This window comes from Pseudopodoces humilis, chromosome 5 (genome assembly GCF_049639895.1).
Source record: "Pseudopodoces humilis isolate 2021_Gansu_Grassland_sample_001 chromosome 5, ASM4963989v1, whole genome shotgun sequence".
Taxonomy (NCBI): domain Eukaryota; kingdom Metazoa; phylum Chordata; class Aves; order Passeriformes; family Paridae; genus Pseudopodoces; species Pseudopodoces humilis.
The window spans coordinates 66,746,266-66,762,786 of NC_142204.1; the positions used below are offsets into that span (position 1 = coordinate 66,746,266).

The 16,521-nt window shown below is 44.1% G+C and overlaps 1 protein-coding gene across 1 annotated transcript in view; it reads left to right on the top strand.

Annotated features, from left to right (window-relative positions):
• Positions 1 to 16,521, top strand: part of CCDC3 (coiled-coil domain containing 3) — a 35,510-nt gene that overhangs the window by 16,816 nt on the left and 2,173 nt on the right. The gene's annotated exons all lie outside the window — the stretch shown is intronic.

The following is a 16,521-nucleotide window of genomic DNA, read 5'->3' on the forward strand; positions in this document are numbered from 1 at the left end:
CCTCACCTAGAATTAAATTAGGATGCCAGGAAGAAAAATGGCTCAAGGCTTCAAAGGACGCAAACAGAAGATATTCTTAACTGGCTTTACTCTAAGGTTAACAAGGAGAGGAAGTCACACATGCTCATCTTTGGATTCACATGTTACTGCTGGAAGAGGGTGGGGAGATGCATGATAAGAATGTTACAATTAATTATTATAAATCTCTTTGTAACAACTGTGTGGGCAGTGTGCAGGTGTGTGTAAGGACCTTGGCAGCCTGACAAAAATGTAATTATTGGTTATGGAGGTAGCAGTGCTCACTCTTTGGCACTTTGTCAATCAGCAGAGTGGTAATTAGCCATTGCTAGAGGCCACTGTGTTTCTCTGAAGAGGAAAGTAGAACCTCCTCAAACACCTGGATGTGGTCTGGGTGAGAGCACAGGGGGGAAGTGTGTCTTACCTGGGAGACTGCAATTACAGCAAGGATTTCCTGGCTCAGAAATCAAACCGGAACTATTCTGCCTTAAATATTTTTCTTTTTTGACCTGCAGCTTGAAACTGTGTCCATATAACCCAACCTAAATACAGTGGGGTTTTAAAGTGAAGTAGATCATTAATCTTTAGTTTGCCAGGGGTCATGATGGATTTTCTATCACTGAAAAATAGGCTGGATCTCTTTTCTAGGAAAGATATGCACCTGCTGAGGTCATTTGGTGAACAAAAGGAATGACTTCCAACAGTTTTATACAGGAAGTCTGATACAATCTGGTTTAAAGAGAACTGATTTTTTTTTTCCCTCATTGCCTCATATTGGACAGTGGGTTATTTCCCAGTTTGTCTGGCAGGAAATGTGCGGTTTGGGACTACATGTAATGGAGAATTCAGTGTCCTTGCCCCAAGCCCATTCTTAGGGATTTTCCTCCATGTGGGTCATAAGAAGTCATGTACAGCTATGTTTAGAAAGAAATCTGAACCACAGGAGTGAATAAGAAACAGCCTTGAGAGCAGGGTCAGAAGCTGTCCAAGGCACCATCTTTCCAATTTCTGCTATAGCTGAAGAGTCAGGGTGAGAAAAAGCATTGCTGTATGGAGCCTATTAAAGTTCCCCATCAAATGCAGTAAAACACACTATAGAGCAGCTTTAAAAACAAGGTGAAAACAAAGGCAAATAGATCTCTGACACAGCAGTGACAGCCAAGAGGAGCTTGCCAGGCCTGGGCTCCTTCAAAGATGTGCACTGAGCCCTTTCACACTCTTAGTGCTGTTTGCTGAAGTATTAAGGAAGTGGGAAGGCATCCAGAAAACTGGTTCAACTCAGCTGACACGGTGGAGTTTGAAAAGGAGCAGGAAGGAGATGTAGATCTACAGCACACTGCTGACCTGCCAGCAGCTGGGGACACAGTGATGCATCACACTGGTCCTGCTGCTGCATACTGTGCTCAGAAGTGTCCAGCAGCTGTTGAAAGGGATGATGGAATAACATCTTCTCACAGCTGCTACAGGGTCAGGGTTTTTTGGTCCTGATGAAATAAGGAGACAGATTTTTGGGGTAGCCTTCAGGAAGCTCTTGACCCAGCTGGCTATAAGGAGTGAAAGTGCCCCACAATACTGTATTGCCCTGGAAGACATGGACAATCTGTAACAGTGACTTGATTGTAATTTGTCAGAGCTGAACAGAGCTGTGTCCTCTTCCTCTGAGCTTCTGCAAGCTTTGAAGATGCTGTGTGAGAATTCCTTGTGAGCTGTAATGCCTGTAGTGGTAAAACTCATAACAGGGTGAAGATTGAGGAGTGCTCATTTGTGGTTGCTACAGACATTCTTTGTCATGGCCATTACTGTAACTTTATTGTAATTTAACCACATTTTTCAAGTTCAGGCAACCCACAATTATAACCACTGTGTCACCACCCAATATTCAAAACTCAGCTCGGAATCAATGAGTTTATAACTGCATATAACCCCTTCCTGCAATTTAACACCAAGGGGAGCTGGCACAAGAAGACACTTACCTGTCTTCTCAGGTAATGCAGAATTTATTACAACACCCCTCCCTTTCCTCTTCCCTTTTATGTGGTTTTGTGTAGCTCTTACAAACTACAAGTTATACATGGAAAGTAAAGCAATAAATGAGTTTGGAATATGAAACCACATTCAGAATTTTTTGGATGAAAGTAGCTTTGTTAGTTTAGAGTGTTGGTCTACTTTGAGAAGTGGTAGAGGTGGAACATTGCTTGTGAGATCTTCTTTCACCTGAACTTTGGGGGCTGAGCCCAGTAATTAAATCAACTCACGTTTAAGTTGAATTATCCCTATAATTTTTGTGTTTCTTTATTATTGTTACATATGTGTCAGTTCCAGTTGACTGAAAAGTTTTTTTAATAATTAAACTTTGAAATACCTCAGAAATATTCAGCAATCAAAGGATGTGGAATGCATTTTCAACAGTCTTCCTTAAATTTAAATATTTAAATCATTAATGTAAAACATGATTTACACCTCCCCAGCAATGACACCACTGACTCCAAAAGGCATGACCGAGCTATCATGAGCTGTTGGACAGATGGCAGCTTCTTTATCTGCAACCACATTACTTTTGTTCTCCTTTCTGTTGCCATATTCAGATTGCCGCCTGGTCATGTAAGCAAGTCTTTGATTCACAGACTTGAGTCCCTAGTAAAGAGTCTTCTCCAGTCTGTCAATCTCCAGCCTCAAAAACAAAAGGTCAGCCACATTTCTTGATATTTTTTAGTGGATCTGAACGTCTGGTGGAACTCAGTCCAGCTCCAGCCTCACAGTTGTTCTGGTGATATCTCAGCAACTCACTTCAGCAATTTTTACCTGGCTTTAAGGCATGGACAGTGATTAACAGAGCTGGGGGGCAATATCCTTGCATCTACTGAGTTCTTTTTGCTGCTAGACATCTGCCTTCCTTCCCATGTAACTCTGAAACCAATATGCCTGTCTCTTTGCTTGTATTTCACGTGTGGTATTGTGGAGAGAGTTCATTACAGACAATCTCAAGTGTAGCCAGAACTTAGTTGAAAGTACAAACATATCATAAATGTCTGTGTTGCATTAGGATCTTTCCAGAAGAATTGAAACACAGCCAAGGTGGCTTCACAGGCTCAGTGTTCTCCCAGCACTTGTTGCTTCAACCGTTCTTAAAAACTGTAGGAGTTTGGAAGAGCATGTATGTCAACACCAGTAAAGATTTGTGGTGCATCAAGTGGCAGGAAATAGGTGAGTTGATTTAGAGCTCAGCCAGCCTCCTCTTTGCTTGAGCCTTCTAGAGGGACTTCAGGGAGAGAAATGTGCTGTGGTAGGAGATGACTCTGGGGAACCACTAGCTGCTGTTTCTGAGTTATAATTGGATTTCACAATCCCAGAGCTTCATTGCACGTCTATCCTCACCTCCCGTCCTCAAACGTGTTGTGAGGGGCCTCCACCTCATACCTCCAGAAACACCTCCAGAGCCTAGAGCTGGCCCGTCAGGAAGGATGAGAGGCAAATGTGAAACCAGTTGCATTGCAGGTTTTGCAATGGTTGTGAGGTCTCCTGTTTGAAGTTTCCCAAGCCACGGAGCTCAGGCAAAACACCTGAGTGAACAAGAGCTGTCTTAGTTTGCCAGATGTGCCAAATCAGTGCAATCTCCATCATGAGAGGGAATGGGTCTGGTGAGTAGGAGACACATAACTTTGCTTGACAACTGTTGGTTCAATTCACAGAGAGGTTTTGCTGCACAATGAGTAGATTCCTCCTGGGGGAAACACAGCCAGACTGCTCCTAATGCCTGTATGGTGTGCACCAGCTCCTAACGGGAACATGAGGGATCCACAGCTGGTCCTTCACACACCTTCTGATGCCTTTCCCTGTCTGTTTGCTCACCCCAAACACACCTAGAGTTTCAGTCTACAGATACATTCCTCTTGCTCAAATTGACTTGGTCATGTGGACGCAGCCAACAGTCCCAGTCTTTTTGGGGTGTCTCACCTGAGACCTTCATTTTTAGGCCAACAAGTCTCACTGTGTGTTTCTGGAACTTTCAGTTACTTGTCTCTTCTTCCTCTCTATTCTTTAAGCCTGTCCACTGACACGTGTTCTGGCCGCCTTACTGCTCAGACATAGGTCAGCCCATCAGGGTTTGACATGGCAAATATGACAGAAGATGTGGAGAAGTAGAACATTATCCGTGGCTTAGTGAGGCATTTCTGTGTCCTTTTGGTAGAAAACATGGCAATAATACCTTCCAGCTGACCAGCACTGATTTTAATAATCTCAGGAATCTTTAGAGTATCACATCAAGGTGTTTGCTCCTAAGTTTCCAAAAGCCTGATATCTTAGGCAAAACTCAGCTTTGTTTTGTCCACAGGCTAGTGCAACCTCTGTTTCACTCTCAGTTTGCATCCAAAGCACTAAAGAAACCTGGGTTCGTCAATAATGGTCATGAGTTTTTAGTAAACTGGGATTCTGCTTTCTGACAGCTCTGTTTAGGCTGACATATGTTCCTGCCCTTTCCTTCTGTGCAGGAATGTGTCTCTTCATTTCCATTAAAACCTCCATGGTGAGGAGTTTCTTTTTATTCCTGCACATATCCTGAATTGCTTCATAAAAGTCACTGACGATGAGAGCTGGAATTATCTTCAGATTTTATAACTTGGCTAAAAAAATCTGGCTGCAAGCTAAATCTTGATGCATAAATCTCAGCCAGGAAACAATTTAGTTTCTCTCCATCAAAACAGCAAACAACTCTGCCCACTCCAAAACAGTTGCAAAGTTCTCAATGGTGAAAGAGTATTTTAGGAAGGGATTAAATAAAGAAATGTTACTAAGTGGCAGAGTCTCTAGGGTGGGGAGAATGTGAAAGGAAAAACTTTTGAAATTATGCAATTTCCTAGGATTTTTTGTTTGTTTTTCTTGACTTGAAATGCCTCACAAATATCTGGATGGAGCAGAATAGATCATCAGTTTAATTGGCTTTCAGTAACAGGCTGCTGTGAGAAGTGCAGGTGCTGTATGCCAGTACAGGGATGTATCTATTTACAGGATTAAACAGAGCAAGGCAGAACTGAGAAATCACCTGAATGGGGCTCAGATTAAACAAATTGGTCATCCAGTCTTATCAACTGAATTTGTATCGCACTTTACATGTCCTAACCCTAAACCACATCTGGCTGATGAAGAGAGGCCTCAAATAGCAGCAGGAAAGGGTCTTTACCATTCCCTCCAGAGGCTTAGTGCCATGTTCTTGCTGTGCTGCTCCAGATTACCTCACACGCCCATTAATTTCTGACCGAGGTAATGAGTGAGAATAAAGTTTTCTTTCATTCCTGTAAAAACCCCTAGTGTATTCTTCTGCTGGCTTTTCTGCTCGTTTACTGACCCTTAGGTCCAGAATGATAAGAGGAATGACCATTACTGTGTTGTTGCCTAACCACTCACACCCATTTTGTTGGTGAACGGTTCCTAAGGAATAGTTTGTTTTGTTTTCCATGGCCCAATAAATGCAGTTGCTGGAAGTCCCTTTGATCATACTTGAAATCTTGGTCTTGGGACCATGGACATTGCTCCTGTATCTGAGCTATATCTAAGCCATGTTCACAAAGATATTTTCCCCTTCTTGGATAATGTGAACTTAAATGCCTTGATCAGTGGCACAAAAAGATACAACTTTTATATTGCAAACTTGTATTGACTAAATCCCTCAATACTGAAAGTTGAATCTCTCACATAGTCCAGTGATGGGCAATTTGTCCAGGATCCTTACTGAACAATATGTTTCCAGATTGCAGGAGACAAGGCTGCTGTTATGGGCAATGCCTAGCAGCACCTAAGGAAAAACCTGGTTTCTGGGCTCATAGTCTGAATTTGCACAGAGAAGCACGGTGGCCATTCTGTATGCAAGTGAAGTATCTGCCCATGAGTCCTGGCTCTGCTATTGCTCCTGTCCCATACACACTGTTCAGGCTTTGAATATAGACCTTTGTGGATTAGATTATAATGACTCAGAAACTCTATAAATCACAGATGTTTTGTAATCCCCATTTTTGGAGACAGGGAATTGAAGCACAGGGAAGCTACTTACTGGACCTAATCTCCCCTAACTGGTTATTGCCCTCACTGTAGTGGAGACCTCCAGTCCCATTCCTCTGATTAGGAAGAGCCTTTTATCTGCCCTCTTTGATGAGGTGTGAAGTGCACGTGTTGCTTAATGAGAGCAAGCTGTTCAGATAACACAGAATGATAGATTTTGTTCTTCCAACATTATAATTGCCAAAAGATGTCCTAATTATGGGACTAGACTGGAGCCCAGGTCCTGAATTCCTCAGAGTGGGTTTGCCATCTCTTTTTGGGTTTGTTTTGTTTTGTTTTAAATTCTGTCATGTTAGGCAATTTTTGTGGAGTTGTGTGGATGGTGACTGGTGTGGGTACTGTGATTGCTGCTGCAGGAGGGGTGTGAGGCAATACAGATCATCTGCTCTTCAAGGCTGTCCATTCCCTGGCCATTACTATTGCTAAAGTTATGCAATACAAAGCTGGTGAAAGTACAGATAACTTCTGTGTCAGAGAAATATGGGAAAAGCATAACAAATTCCACAGAAGAATTTTGGACTGATAGAGAAAATTAATTTCATAACCACATTTAAAGTCCATGCATACACAAACAGTAACACAGACTTACAGGCATTTGCTATCTGTCCCTAAGTATTTGGCTAGGAACAATAGCAGATTTTACAGGTAAAAAGACATAACAGCAGGATATGATGAGATTTTTCAGACCTCACTGCAGTTATTCACAAAAGAGCCAAACCCCAAGGTAGTGCATGATTGTACTGTAGCTCAAAGGTATCACCATATGCTCACTGTGAAGTGGTGTGGCACTTGCTATGTAATTATCTCTCTCCAGCACAATTATTAACATAGGATTAAACAGTTGAGAGCCACCACTGCAACATTAACTAGCAGTGGGATGCGTGCTCTGTAATTTAGATGCTTGCAGGGAAGGGTTCACCACAGGGCATCCACCAGCCCTGTGGGCATTTTGTCCTGTGTAGTTGTGGCTGCAGACCTCCATCTCCTGAAATCAGGCTGGTAAGAGTGCTCCAGGCTTGTGTGTATGGGGAGGCCTGACTCATGCTTACCTTATGACCTTTCTTTCCATGGGCATTGTAGCCAGCTCTGTGTGAAAAGCTTTTCCTTGTATAAAGCAGTAAGAAGTGCAGCACATGGTGGGAGTTTCTGGTGCTTCTGTGTCTGTATGAAATGCAGCAAAGCAGCAGGGAGAGATTTTGGCCACGAAATACAACATTGGATTTAAAATATGACCTTGTATTTCCCTGACCCTGTGTTTCTGTTGAGAATTGAAATACTGGCCCAGGAATAGAACCTGATCTGAAGAATTATACTGGAGCGAAAACAGCTTTTGTCTCCTATAGAAATAGCCATTAGTGCCCCAAATGCTTAGGGCCATCTCAGTACATGCAAGCAGGAGGGTGGTCCTCTAAATACCGTATCTTTCCACCTTGAAAATTGCCTATTTGCCAAATCCTGCCATCTTCAAAATAGCCTGTTGCCCATTTATCTCACCCAGGGTGGTCTGGGGCCCTTTCAGGATTTATAGCCCACGCAGCAGCGGGAGCTGTGGACAGGCTGCTCTGGGCTGCCTGGTGGGACAGGAATATCTGTGAGTAGCAGTGAGCTCCCGTCAGCCAGATGTTAGTACTTGGAGCTTGTTGTTCAGAGACGCTGATTAGTCTCTCAGGCATTTGGTCCCTTTCTCAGCACTGACATTAGTCAGAGAGCGCCCACAGATCACAGATGTTTGTTTTTCCCTCCCTTTGTCTTTGCTTCTTCAACCTCACTGAGGCTTTTCCACTTCATGCTGTGGCAACCTGTGGTACTTCCATGTTTGAATAAGGGCTGGACCTGGTCCTCAGCCCTGCTGGCTTGGTCACCTCTCCCAAAGCTGCTGGCACAGGGCACAGCAAACAGCTCCTTGCTGAGGTCTCCTCTTTGCTCTGGGCTTGCAGAGCAGATGCAGACGCCCTTTGTCAAGCCTGTGTGTTTCACCCAGCCTGACTTCAATGCTGCTGCCATCACTTCCATTCAGGTTTCACAAATCCCTTACTGCTTGCAGGGAAAGGCTTCATTAGGGCCTCTTGTCCTGCTCCTGCCATCACAGGGGCATCTCCACCATGTGCGTAAGCACCATATTGGAGTTGTTTCCGTACTATTCAACTCAGCTTTAGTGCCTGATTCCCTGCTCTAAATTAATTCCTCTGACTCATCCTCCCGAGGAATTTCTGTCTCTGTAAAGACTGTAGAAAAAGATTAGAAAGCCAATGTTTCCTACTCAGGAGGTTACATATTTTAGCAGGGTGATGCAAAGACTGCCACAAGGGACCCCCACCAAACAGAGATAAATACAAGTCTGAGTCTTGTCTTTTCAATCCCTGTGCTTTTCTGGACCCAAATAGACTCAGGAATTAAAGTGAAATGTTGCCAGAAGTTCCTATGGATGCTCAAGAGAGATGTGAACATTCCCCCTCCCCAGTGGCACTGTGGGGCAGCAGGTTGCCATGGGGCACCTTCAATTTCTCTTTGAAATCCAGAAGCCGTGCACAGCAGCAGGGCATGCTCAGGGCTTCCAGCTGAGCCTTCAGCCAAGGAAATCCTATCCGTTTGTAAAGGCAGCTGAGCTGCAGCAGCTTGTGTGCAGTGTAAAGCCAACACATCCAGAGCGGAGGGATTTATAGGGGAACTTGACTTTTATAGATGTTGCATTAACTTAAACATTTGCCTTTCTCAGCATGGGTTCTCCCACTGTGCATACAAATGCCCCTGGGTATGATATATTTTCTGGGGAGGAGATATGGTCTCCAACTACAGTAAATGTCTATTTTTTTGCTTTCTTGAGAGGCAGCATTCAGTACTTTGCAGTCACGCTGTGGCCATTTGCCAGTACTCACCCACAGCCTGCTGGGATTTGCTTGGCTTCTCTCTTTCCCCATTTTGACTTATAGGTGACAGAGAAACAAAGGTTCTCTTCATATTATACATAACATTTATTTTATTATATATTTACTGATCCAAATTCTTCCCTCCTCAGTGACAGAGGATGTGGGCTCTGAGCATCTGCACTCTGAACCTGCTAAGGGGTACAGGGAGGTCTGGCATGGCCTTACCCCCAGGTGGTTCTGAATTCCTTAAGAGCTTAATCAACCTTATTTCCATGTGTCCCTTGTTTTCCCACAGTCCATGTCTCCCACCTGTTCTTTTGTACCCCTTACATCCATGTTTAAGTATACCTCAGCTTACAGGCATCCCTGCAGCACCTGCCACACCAAAACATCCGTCACCTCTGTCAGGACTGCCAGGGAATTCTACAAGCTGTAATACATCAGGCTGAAGTAAATCATACTTGATGTAAAGATCCCAAACCAAGTATAATGCTACATTAAACCAATGTTATTCTCATGCAAATTAGTACTAATAAAGATATATATTTTTATTCACCATCTGATGCTGGTGCTCAGTTTCAGCTGCATCTGTATATTTGGATATCCTATACTTCCTCACTGCTACAGTGCTATAAGGTGTATGCCCTCTACTTGACAGGACTACTAAAATAAAGGAGGTTTCTAGAAGCTGTTGTAACACAAGATAAAGGTCAGTTAATTAAAAAAAAAATCAATAAATAGGAGCAAATCATAAGATGCTATGCTGCTGTGGTCAGAAGTTTCTCCTTTCCCTGAGTTCCCACCAGTGAAAAGGAAGGACACAATACACTTTGATTTTGGGTCTTGCTGGTTTTATCCCTTCCTTGGTATTTAATTAGCTCTCTGTGTGTATGCATGTGGGGAATGGTGATCTAATCCTATTGAAATACAAGCCAAGTAAAACAAGTTTAGATGGAGCAACTTTCAGTCAGAGAACAATACACTTGGGCTAAGGTATATTAGCAAAGTAGTTTTAGGCATATCAGACCTAATTGGTTTTATTGTGACAATAGTAACACTAGGTGGGGAAAAGCTGAGTTGAAAATTAAAGTGGATAGCAAGTTTTGGTAATTTTAGTAGCTGTGGTAATGGAAAGGTTCTGTACATATTGTTGGGAAAAAAAGCCTCACACAGACTTCTGAAGCTCTGCTGAAACTGCAATCGGCTCTGAGAAAAAAAAAAAGATTCTGTAATTTGGACATTTTCAGTATTCAGGCAGAGCAAAATGCAGAAATCTCTGAAGCAGCCTGTCTTGTAAGGTACATAAACACACATTTTCCCATTAAAACTGTGGAGAAAATATTTTGTTTGTCCTTCCTCAAAACATTTTCATTTAAGCTCAGCTGGGTAGTGCATTTTAACATTCAGGATCATTTACCTATAACCGAGCAGCTTAATCCAGACCTGCCCTGTGTGCCCCTGACCAGAACAGGACAGAGGTGTACTGGGAATACCCACCAGCCACGCGTGGTGCTTGTAAGGAGTGAAGGCAGAGGCTGCATTTGCTTGGGTTGTGTTTCTGCCTGGCAAACAGCTGTGCTGCAGAGCTGTGAGCTCGCTGCTCTTGCAATGAGCTCTGTACATCCCCTGTAATGGGGGGAGAGCCAGGAGTGGTGTCCCGGCTTCCGTCTCTCCTTTTGTACGCCACGGAGCCGTGTGTCGCCCCACGGTTCCTTATTCCACTGGCCTCGCTGAGAAGTTCTGGTGGAGGGAGTTCGAGGAGGGTGATGCGAGCTTAGGCAAAGAGGCTGGCAGAGTTGCACGGGGGTAAAGCCCTGTGAGGGCTCCAAGACCCTCTGCCTCCCCAGCCGTGGCCCATCTCGGCAGGTACACGTTGCTGGGAACGGCGCTGAGGCTGGGAAGCTCCTGGGAATGCAGAAGGCACAAAGGATGGGGCAGGTGGGGCTGAGCACCGAGCTCAGTCGTGGAGCAGGAGTTCGGCTGCTCCTGTTAAACAGCTTAGTCCGAGACTTCCCTGCAGCTCCCCTCCCAGTTCACCACCGCATTCCTGCGGCATCCAGGGCGAATCGCTCGGAGGAACGTGTTCAAAGGAAACAAGGCAAGAGCGGCGTTCCTCCGCCTCAGTGCCGGAGAAAAGCAGCGGGCTGGCTCCTGTGTGCCTCCCGTGCTGACTGCGTGCTCAGTGAGCCCAGGAAAGGAACTTGGAGATGCCCCAGAGTGGGGTCGTACCCTCCTGATTTATTTTTCTCTTCCTGGAGACCTTCTGTCTCCCACTGCCTGGGCAGGGAATTTAGGGATTTACTGTCAGGACTGACTTATCTGCTCACTTGGCAGGAGTGAGGTGCCTGTGGTAGGCAGTCTGGCTCATACCCTACACCTTTTTTTTCCCCCTTTCTTGTCTTCGTGATTAGTGTGGTTTCTATACTTGCTAAACCATTGACTTTTTTCCTGCACAAGTATAGGGAATAAGGTGTTGATCCCTTCCTGGGCACTGGCAGTGACTGTGACGATGTATTCCCATCCCCATTTCCAGTCCTGGCAGAGTTGTCTTGGTGCGGCTGTCACTTGGTATCTTTGTTTCCGTCCTCTCAGCAGCATCTCAGGCTTCAGGGCTCCAAGTGCCAGGGGAAAGCAATGCCTCAGGACAAGATCTAGGTGTGGTTTTGGGGCCAGAGACCTCTCTTTAGGTACCTCCGTGTCTGAAGCTCTTTTCACCAGTTCTCAAGTGCCCTGTAATGACTCTGCATCCTGTAAAACCACTGCCAGCCAGAAGAAGGGTGTAAGGGCTGTGAGCTTGAAGGGGAAGTGTGGGGTTTTGCAATGGATGCCAGCAAAACCCACTGCAGGTGAGAGCCACCAGCAGTTCAGATACCTTCACACCAAGCAGTGGTCTGATGCAGATCAGAAAAAAGCTCGTTTTAAAGACCCCGAAGTGCCTATGGACACGGATTTTTGTCTGTTTCCAGGGCAAATTTATCTAAACTCCAAGAAAATTATCTGTATCCTGCCCTTGCAGCCTGCCCTGGGAAGTCAGTGTCATTCAGATGGCATTTGATGGGACTCACAGTGGGATGCATCCCAGTCTGAGATAGTTATCTAGGCAGGAGTCTCCAAAGGTTGTCCACTGAAGGGAAGTGTCTAAGGTGTGCAAGGTACCTCCTCTAGGATGTGCCCATTCCTCTCTGATGACTGTTGGGAAAGATGACTTCCCTTGACTAGCTGCATCTAAGGAGCTTAAAGAGAAAATCTACTTTTAGTGAGGAGTGAAATGAGGAAGAAAAACAGTGCTGAGATACTTCTGGGTGGGTGTAGCCTGGCAGAGGCTTCCTGTAGGCAGTGTTTCATACCCCAAAGAAATTCCTATCTCTAATATTTTGAATGAACTGGAGAGTTGTGCTACAAACATTACACTTCTTGTGGCAACTGCTGACCCAGCACTCAGCAAGGTAACAACAGCCACAACAATTTCTTTCTCCATCCAGGAGATGGGATATGCATTTTGCTGATTCATATGAGCTCCTAGGATGAAATCCCAGCTCATGTCCATTAATGTCAGTGGTGCTGGATATGTCCTTGGGACCCCAATTCTGTACCTCTGAAAATGCATTTCGTGCAGCAAGTAAAGGTGGTTTAACTCACCACTGCCATGCCCCCAGCACTTCACCCAACACGAGGCTTTAACAGTGCTGACAGGGACTTTTCCACACTTCAGCACAAGTGTTAGTCTTGGCTGAAAAATCCCAGTAACTGGAGGTTAAGTCACTCCATCCCAAACCCAATACTCCCCTCTGCCAGACCTCTCCCATTATTCTTTGATTCCTCGTCTTTCTTTCCATGCAACACACTCGCTCCCACAGGAAAGACTTTTAGGTAGTGGGACTCCAGTGTTTTTCAGCACTGTTGCCATAAGGAGCATGCATGAGGAGATAGGTGGGACTCAACGTCAGTCCCTTGGGTAGGTGAAGAGCAAGACGTGGGTGCCACTGCAGGGTTTTGAGTGACTTGAGTTCTGTAACACTAATTTCAACCACTTTTGGACATTTTGTGGTGGCTGAACACTACCATCACACCCTTATCCATGGCACCTTTATCCACTGGGCTGCTCAAGCTTGTAGAAGGCAAGTGTGTATCTGGCAATAAATGTATATATATATATATATATATATATATATATATATATATATATATATCAGCTCAGGGTGTTTGGTAAGGGGCGTACATGCCTCTAATGTGATGCTCCAAAATCAGTTTGTTAGATCAGTGATTGGACTGGATGATCTTGGAGGTCTTTTCCAACCTCAATGATTCTGTGATTCTATTCTATTTATTACATGCTGATTTCTTTGGCAGATTTTGTAAATCTCCTAGGTATGGTGAAACTTTAAACTTGGTTGATTTGTGATGTGGTCTCTCAGATGAATACTCAAATATATTTATAGCTGTTTCACAGCTCTAGATTGTCTGGGATAAATCCTCAGGGTCTGTATGGTTCTTGTGCCACCTTTCTCATGACATCTCCTGGTACTGCTCTGAACCTGAGTGTACCACTGCTGAGGATGCCTTCCTAACAAAACTGTGTAACAAGGAGACATGCAGATAGATCTTCAGACCAAACAGCTCTTCTGAATTATGGGTCATTAAGGGATTCACATTTTGAAGGGAATTTGGAAAATTACCTATAAGGTTTGCCTAAGGAGCCATTTCCTTGTCCTTCTCTTCATTTCTGAAGCATCCAAGTAGCTACTTGGACTGCTTAACTTCTCACCAGCTTGTTCAGCAGCTGGGTTGGTTATCCAGGCTGTGCTGAGCTCTCAGCTGTCACAGTAACACAGTTCTCAGCATAAGTTTAAGGATAACTTGGTTGCAGCCAGGTGAGTCACAGCCCCAGGCAGTAACAGCAAAGGCAGGACAGCACTCACACTTAAACATCATCATCATCATCATCCCCACTGCAGAGTCCTGTGAAAAATGTTATGTGTAACCTGCCAGTGAGAATGAGAGGACTCCACTTGTTATTTTTCCCCATGCAGAAGGAACAAAGTGTTTATTTTCCCGCTGGTAGTCTTACAGTTGCAGGCAGGCATCCAGTTATCAAGCTGGGCTCTTCTTATCACCTACCCTGTTGGCAAACAAAGCTGTGCATGTCAGAGAGTACCTCTGTTTTTTAGAACTGTGCTGTTCCCGTGATGTCTCTGGATATCTCCAGATAATTTAAGCACTAAACTGTGTGTTTCAGACTGGAGAGTGAGGACTGTAGAAAAACAGTATAAGCAAATGAGCTGGTTAGCTTTTTGATGATGTTTGAGAAGTTTCTGAGTGGCTCTGTAGAGTAGGTCTACCTCTGCTGACAGAGGACCAACCTTAAAATGTTTGGGAGTGTCTCTGGGATGAGGATAATACCATCCCTGATGTTTGCTATTCCCCCATCAGCCAGCCCAGACAGAAATGCAGTTGGGTTCACACAGCCTCCCACTTCAGCTGCATGAACTGTTTGTTCCTCTGCACTGGACTCTGGCATAGGCCATACCTATCATGACATCCATGGAAAATGCAGGAAATCACTCGAGAAGCAGACTTTCCACCTCATGTCTTCCCAACAAACATATTTCCCTAACTCAGTGTCCTCCTTTATGGGGATTTAAATTCAAGAAGTGTTCTGCTTGAGGTTTTGCAAGGGTTTGGCAAACACAAAAGCCAAGATGTGCTGGCTGTTTTCAAAGAGCTCTTGGAATGAACTGTGATCAAAACCAAACTCTCCTTTTCAACACAATTCCTGGCCCTCTATCTGTGAGCTCCCCATCTCGCTAGCATTCATTTGTAAAAGAACCCTAGTGAGAGAACAGTTGGGGTAAGAATTTGCCATATAGCAAAACCCTGCAGTGCTTTTGCACAAGGAACAAGAGCTTCCAAGGGAGTGGAAGCAGTTGCTGTGTTTGTGTTGACTGGCCATGGTTTCACACTGCTGGGGGTTTCCAAAGCAAATGAAATGTTATTCATCAAGGCAGGCTCCCTCCCCAACTTTCAGTTGTTGAAAATACTACAAAGTAAGATGGAAAGAAACATGTAATCCTTCATCATCACAGTCAGGATTTACTTGTTTATTTAGATTCCCTGTCTGTTCCAAATGTTCTGCCAGAGAAAGCCCATCCAAACTCCAGGAGTGCTTGACACACATAGAAAAATTTCTAGACATATTTTGAAGATAAATCCAGCAGAATACTCTGCCTATCCTCACAGTGCAGCAGCAAGATGAAAGTCCCACATGCACAATAAAATATCTCAGGATGTTTTTTGTAGGGAAAAAAAAAAGCAGGAGGCATCTGAGGAGAAATTAATTTTGATGTGGATCTTCTAAATCAGAAACTTTTTGGTGGAGCTGTCCTTGAGCTCATCTTTTTCTACCTTGAAAATGTGTTCCAGGTAGAAAAAAATGGAACTTGGTGTCTTTGTGGTCAGTAAAAGGAGAGGTTTGTGTTCAGAGGGTGATTCCTCCCTCTGCCCTAGAAGGTTCAAGTCAGCCCCTGGAAGGGTGTCTCTCCCTGCAGACATTACAGGGGAAAAATGCAAAGAGAGGAGCCCAGACCTGAGTCTCACTTTTAGCTGCTTAAGAGAAGGCAGCTGAATCCCATCCCAAGTGAGGCTGTGTGTTGGAAACTGAACTTATTTGCATTGAAACTATTCAGCAGCCCTGTGGCTGGTGTTTGTCATCCCACTCCTGTTGCTGCACCTACAAGCAGGAAACAAGTGAGACCATAAACATGCCCATGACATGTGAGATCTTTTGGGTCATCCTAGGATGAGGTAGTAGAAGATGAACACTTATCCAACAGATCTTTTGTAATTGTACCATCACCCAACCCAGTGGATTTGAAAATGCCCTGTGAGGTATTCTTCTAGTGATGCCTTGGGGGCAGTACCTTTGAAACCACCTCTCTTTTTTATTTCGTATCTAAGAGCCACTGGCATGAGTGAACATCAAGAACTTGATGTCCCTTCTGGGGGCAAGATTGCAGTAAGTTGTATAGGGTAGAGTGGAAGGGGAAGTTTTCAGGCAATGACCCTCTAAATAATAACTTCTGTTAAAGTTCTGGGATCATGGGTGCTCCTAGAGACTGCTGAGATCTTACCCTCTAGGGATTTTTCTGAAACAAGACAATATAATGGGTTGTTGAAGACACCTCTGTTCTTGGAAAGGCAAAATAACAAGTTCTGTGTTTGGCAGGTGCTGTTCTCATTTCACATGTTGACACAAAGAGCAATGGGCAGGCTCTCATCAGAGTCTGGGGTTTCTGAAGGGCTACTGAGCTGAATCAAAACTAGTTTTCCAAAAGTGACACCTCTTTACCCGAGTTTAATACCAGGGCAGCCTTTCTTCATAAACTCATTGTAGCCTCAGTGTACTGGACAGGTCTGAAAGAACAGTTCATAAAAGTAATTTTGAATCACTGTTATCATTAAGATTTACAATTTTGGGTTTTAACTAAATCCATAAGGAAAGAGAGGATTTTACTTAAAAAGATATAAAAATAAAGTAAAAGATATAAAAATAAAGTAAAAATTTCTCCAAAAAAGCATTTTGCTT